We start from the raw sequence: 7,077 nt of genomic DNA on the forward strand, positions 1-7,077 counted from the left end.
CTTTTTTGGGTTGAGTTGTGTCTGTGTTTTTTTTTTCTTTTAGTTTTCTTGTTTAGGAGTTTTCTTGATTTTACTAGGCTGTATTTTCCCTCCTTGTATTGGGTTTTCCACCTATAATTCGTTGTAGTGCTGGGTTTGTGGTCAGATATTGTGTGAATTTTGATTTGTCTTGAAATATCTTTGTCTCTCCATCGATGGTGATTGATAGTTTTGCTTTGTATAGCAGCTTGGGCTGGCACTTGTGCTCTCTTAAGGAGTGCATGATGTCTTTCCAGGCTCTTCTAGCTTTCATAGTCTCTGTTGAGAAATCGGGTGTGAGTCTGATTGGTCTGCCTTTATATGTTACCTGACCTTTTTCCCTTACTGCTTTTATTATTCTTTCTTTACTTTGGGCACTTGATGTTTTTACTATTATGTGTCGGGAGGTATTTCTTTTCTTGTCCAACCTATTTGGAGTTCTGAAGGCTTCTTTTATGCTCGTGGTCATCTCATTCTTGAGGGTAGGGAAGTTTTCTTCTATGATTTTGTTGAAGATATTTACTGTGCCTCTTAGTTGATACTCTTCTCCCTCTTCTATTCCTATTATCCTTAGGTTCGGTCTTCTCATTGTGTCTTGTATTTCCTGGACATTTTTGGTTAGGAGCTTTTTGTTTTTTGCATCTTCTCTGGCTGTTTTGTCTATGTTTGCAATGTTGTCTTCTGCCCCCGAGATTCTCTCCTCGATCTCTTGTAATCTGTTGGAAATGCTTGCTTCTGTGACTCCTGATTTCCTTTTTTGGTGTTCTGACTCTAGGGTTATCTCTTTTAGCGCTTTCTTTATTGTGTCAATTTCTGTTTTAATTTCCCTCTTCCATTCCTTTATTTCTTTGGTTCTGTTTTCGTCTCGTTCTTTGAGTTCTTTGAGTGTTTTTCTTGTTTCTTCTTTAAAAGCTTCTGAATCTTTTTGCTTTTCCTCCCTTTCTTGTTTAAGTAACTCTATCAGCGTCTTGAGGCATGATTTCAGGTCTGTGTCTTCTTTCTCTGGAGTGTTTGGAATTCCTATGTTTGCTACTATCGGAGAGCTGGGTTCTGGTGTTGCTAGATTGTCTTGGTTTCCTTGGGAAATACTCTTTCTCTTTCCTCTTGCCATTTTGTTGTCAGTGATATGTTCTTGCCTTTCCCTTGTATCTGGTCTGTGTCCCTGGTACACTTTCCGTGTGCACTCCTCAGAGATCTCTCTACTCCCCGGCAGCCCAGGTTCCGGGTGGCAGCTGGGCCAGGCTTCGCTCTGCGTACTGAAGTTGCCTCCGGGTGGGAACAGACGTTCCCAAGATCTGTTACTGGTCACAGATGCTCAGCCTCTCCAAGCCACCTTTCTGGCTGGCAGGTGGGCCAGGCTCTGCTCTGTGTCCTAAAGTCGTCTCAGGGTGGGAACAGAAATTCCTAAGATCTGTTCCCCGGTCACTGGATTGGGGAGGACAGGGCAGGTCAGGGAAGGGGGTGCCCTTTCCGTGTGCACTCCGCGGAGATCCCTCTGCTCCCCCGCAGTCTAGGTCTCTCACTCACCAGTTGCTCAGCCTGTTCGAGCCGCCATTCCGGCTGGCTGTTGGGCCAGGCTCTGCTCTGTGTCCTGAAGTCGTCTCCGGGTGGGAACAGAAGTTCCTAAGATCTGTTCCAGGTCACTGGATCAGGGAGGACAGGGCAGGTCAGTTGCTCAGCCTGTACGAGCCGCCTTTCCGGCTGGCGGTTGGGCCAGGCTCCGCTCTGCGTCCTGAAGTCGTCTCCGGGTGGGAACAGAAGTTCCTAAGATCTGTTCCAGGTCGCAGTTTCTCAGCCTGTACCTTTCTTTTTGTTTGAGCATAAAGAATAGCAATACATTATTAAGTATACTGAAATGCAGGCCTCTTGCCCAGGAGTATGGTGAACACAAAATATATTCTCTGTTTCTTTTGGTGGAATTTTTTGTTCTTGTTTGTTTGTTTGTTTTGGAATGTTTTGTCTTTTGGTCATTTTTTGGTTTTGTCTTGTGGAACTATTTTTAAAGAGAGAGATAAAGAATTTAAATTGTGGTAGCTAGAAAGACAGTAAGGATCTAGAGGAACTGAAAGAGACACACGAGAATATGATATATAAAAGCAACTTAAATTAAAACTATTCTAACAAATTATAGATTGTAAGCGAACTGCTGGAATCAATTAATTCATCAATAGGTCCTAACTACAAATAGATTGGTTAAGATCAAAAATTCAGATGACAGTGGATCCTGGCAAGGATGCTGAGAAAGAGGAACACTTCTCCACTGGTGGTGGGGTTGTAAACTGGTACAACCACTGTGGAAATCAGTCTGGTAATTTCTCAGAAATCTAGACATAGTACTACCTGAAGACCCAGCTATTCCACTTCTGGGCATATACCCCAGTGATGCTCCAACATACATCAAAGACACATGCACCACAATGTTCATAGCATCTCTATTTATAATAGCCAGAAGCTGGAAAGAACCCAGATGTCCTTCAGTAGATGAATGGATACAAAAATTGTGGTACATTTACACAATGGAGTACTACTCAGCTATCAGAAAAAAATGACTTTATGAAATTTGTAAGAAAATGGATGCATGTAGAGAATATCATCCTGAGTGAGATAACCCACTCACAAAAGAACAGACGTAATATGCAGTCACTGATAATTGGATACTAACCCCAGAAAGCTCTCTCTTAACACCTCAGAAGCAACTCACAGACTATATGAAGTTCAAGAAAAAAAGAAAATGAAAAACCATTGTTCTTAATCTTTACACACCAAGAAAACTTTGACTAATTCCAAGTTACATCTTGTTTTACATGTACTTTATGCTCATTGTAACTAGTAAGATTTTAATGCATACTATCAAACCTTTAAAAAAATCAAGTACTGACAAAAATGTATTCGCATACTTTTATGCATAAATGCTTAAAATCTGTACATTTATCTTTGTTTGTTAAAATAAAGTTAAAAAAATAAAGCTATCTTTGACAACAAAAAAAAAATTCATAATAAGTATAGGCTATCTTGAATCTCCTATCACTGGAATGTTCCTTATTCTGGAGAAAGGGACTATGTTGACTTTTCAAGAAGTGAACCAGAAAAGTCCTATGTCTTTTACATCTTGGTAACTTCACAAGTGTGTGAGTTGTTAATATCAACAAAACCCCCTTTAGTCCATTATAGCTACACCATTGAGAAGAAAGTATCAAAGTATGTGCCACTAGAGAGAAAGATGCTAAGGATTTCATATCAGGAGCCAGATAAGAGCTTTAGAACAGAAAAAGAATATCGGTGATATCATGGTTTTGTAAGTGAGGCAGACCTTAATGTAAGTCAATATGTATAGTCTCTTGACTTATCTATACAAAGAAGCATCACCTAATTCACTTAATGAGAAAATGTATGTGTTGCTGAAGCAGAGATTACATATATTACTGTCCAAATTTCCATAAAAAGTAGTGACATCAAACAAGGATTAAAAGAAACCTTTAAAAGTTCTACATAAGCAAAACAAGTACTTACACATTTGCAAAGTGAACATAAGAGCAATATATTGGAAATAGCTGATATATTGGAAAATAAAAGACATGCTGAGGGGTCAAGCAGGGATCAGAACACAAGGGACATTTAAATCATTGTAACAAATAAGATTGTTTCTGCTAATAGCTAGTAGGCACCAGTAAAATATTTAAGTAAGAGGGAAATATATATATATTGGTAATTCATTAGCATGTGGATTATACCTGAACATAAGTAGGTTTTAAAAACTTACTTTACTAAAAAGGAGAAAATCAGGGGCTAGAGAGATGTTTCTGGGGTTAAGAAATTTTGCTGTTAAAGCCGGGTTTCCACCACCAGGGATCAGGATCTGCCCACAGGAGGGTGAACTCCCAGATCAGCTGCACAAGTACTTTTCTACTGGACCATGGGTGAGCCTCAGGAATAGGCTTGCTGTCTGTCTGGCAAGAAAACGCAGGGAGTTCTTGGAGTGCAGGGAGCATGGTGATCTATAGAAAAGGGTACTGTTTGGCCTAAAGAAAAAGCCAGGTCTCCACCATTAGGATTCAGGACCTGTGAGCTCCCAGAACAGCCTCACAATAGCTCTGACACCTAAGACCACAAAGACAAAACTGAATCACTGCCATCAGAACTCACTGCTTGCCCACAAAGAACAAAACACCCAGGAATAATTTCCCTCCTGAGGCCACAGGTCTTCAGAACCACAGGAGAGATAAGCACCAGAGAGAAACAAAAAGACCACCTACAATCATTGACAACAAAATGGCAAGAGGAAAACACAAGAACCCGAACAATGGAAACCAAGACAATCTGGCAACATCAGAACACAATTCTCCAACCATAAATAGTAGTTGATTTCCCAACACTCCAGAAAAACAAGATTTAGACTTAAAATCATACTTCATGATGATGATGGAGATCTTGGAGAAGTGAATGAATAACTCCATTAAACAATTACAGGAGAACCAGGAGAAATCATTAAAAGAACTACAGGAAAACACAACTAATTAGTGGAACGAATTGAAAATGGAAATAGATACAATAAATCTCTCTCTCTCTCTCTCTCTCTCTCTCTCTCTCTCTCTCTCTCTCTCTCACACACACACACACACACACACACACACACACACACACACACACACACACACACACACACACACAAACCCTAGAGATAGAAAATCTAAGAAAGAAATCCGGAGTCATAGATACAAGCAACACCAACAGAATACAAGAGATAGAAGAGAGGATCTCAGTGGCTGAAGACAAAATAGAAAACATCAACAACAGTCAGAGAAGATGCAAAATCCAAAAAGTTCCTAACCCAAAATATCCAGGAGATCTAGGACACAAGGAGAAGATAAAATCTAAGAATTATAGGTGTAGAAGATGGCAAGAGTATCAAATAAGAGGCACAGTAAATATCTTCAATAACGTCATAGAAGAAAACGTCTCTACCCTTAAGAATGAGATGACCATGAACATACAAGAAGCCTACAGAACTCCAAAAAGATTGTACCAGAAAAGAAATTCTATTCACATAATAGTCAAACCTCCACATGTTAAAAACAAAGAAACAATACTAAAAGCAGTAAGGGAAAGGACGTGTAACATATAAAGTCAGACCAATCAGAATTATTATTAATATTATTAATTAATATTAATATTAATGGACTCAATTTCCCAATAAAGAGACATAGATGATCAGACTGGATATGTAAACAAGATCCAGCATTTTGCTGCATAGAGGAAACTCATCTCAGAGACAAAGACAGACACTATCTCAGAGCAAAAGGCTGGGGAAAAAGCTGCAAAGCAAATGACCCAAAGAAACAAGTTGGAGTAGCCATTCTAATATCGAATAAAATAGATTTTAAACCAAAAGTTATCAGAAAAGATAAGGAAGGACACTTTTTATTCATGACAGAAAAAAATCTATAAAGATGAATTCTCAATCCTGAACATCTATTCTCCAAATAAAAGATCACCTACATTCATAAAAGAAACTGTACTAAAACTTAAAGCATATATTGCACCACACACAGGAATAGTGGAAGACTTCAATACCCTACTCTCATCAATGGACAGATCATGGAGGCAGAATCTGACCACAGTAAAACTAGTAGATGTTATGAACCAATTGGAATTAACAAACATCTAGAGAACATTTCATCCTAAAACAAAAGAATATACCCTCTTCTCAGCACCACACGGCACCTTCTCCAAAATTGACCATATAGCCTGTCACAAAACAAGCCTCAGCAGATATAAGAAAATTGAAATACTCTCAGGCATCCTATCAGATCACCATGGACTAAGGCTGGTCTTTAATAACAACAAAAATAACAAAAAGCCCACATACACATAGAAGCTGAACACTGTGCTACTCAACAATAAAATGGTCAAGAAAGAAGGAAAAATAGGAATTTAGGATGTTTTAGAATTTAATGAAAATAAAACCCACAAACCCACAAGATGCAATGAAAGCAGTACTAAAAGAAAAACTCATAGCTCTGAGTGCCTCCAAAAAGAAACTGCAGAGAGCATACACTAGCAGGTTGACAGCACAGCTAAAAGCTCTAGAACAAAAAGAAACAGATGCACACAAGTGGAGTACATGGCAGGAAATAATCAAACTCAGAGAAGAAATCAACAAAGTAAAAACAAAAACCAAACAAACAAACAAAAAAAAAAAACACAGAATCAACAAAACCAGGAGCTGGTTCTTTGAAAAAATTAACATGATTTGTAAATTTTTAGCCAAACTAACTAGAGGGCACAGGGAGGATATACAAATAAACGAAATCAGAAATGAAAAGGAGGACATAACAACAGAAACGGAAAAAAATTCAAGAAATCTTCAGATCCTACTACAAAAGCCTACACTCAAAATAACTGGAGAATCTGGAAGAAATAGACAATTTGTAGACTGATACCAGATCCTAAAGTTGAATCACAACCAGATAAACCATCTAAACAATTCCATAACACCTATAGAAATAAAAGCAGTCATCAAAAGCCTACCAAACAAAAAAATCTCAGGACCAAATGGGTTTGTACAGAAATCTATCAGTCCTTCACAGAAAACCTAATACCAATATTCTCCAAATGATTCCACCAAACAGAGACAGAAGGAACACTACCCAAATCATTATTTGAAGGTACAATTACTCTCATTCCTTAACGACCAAATACCCTACAAGGAAAGAGAAACCAATCTCCCTCATGAACATTGATGCAAAAATACTCAATAAAATTCTTCCAAACTGAATTCAAGAACACATCAAAACGATTATTCACCATGATCAAGAAGGCTTTATTTCTTGGATGCAGGGATGGGTCAATGTATGAAAATCCTTCAACATAATCCACCATATAAACAAACTCAAAAAAAAAAAAAAAAAAAAAAAAAAAAAAAAAACCCACATGATCATCTCACTAGATGCTGAGAAATCGATTGACAAAATTAAACACCTCTTCATGTTAAAAGTCTTGAAAAGAGCAGGAATCCAAGGTCCATACTTATACATAGTAAAGGCAATATATAGGAAACCA

This window comes from Micromys minutus (genome assembly GCF_963924665.1).
Source record: "Micromys minutus genome assembly, chromosome: 18".
Taxonomy (NCBI): Eukaryota; Metazoa; Chordata; class Mammalia; order Rodentia; family Muridae; genus Micromys; species Micromys minutus.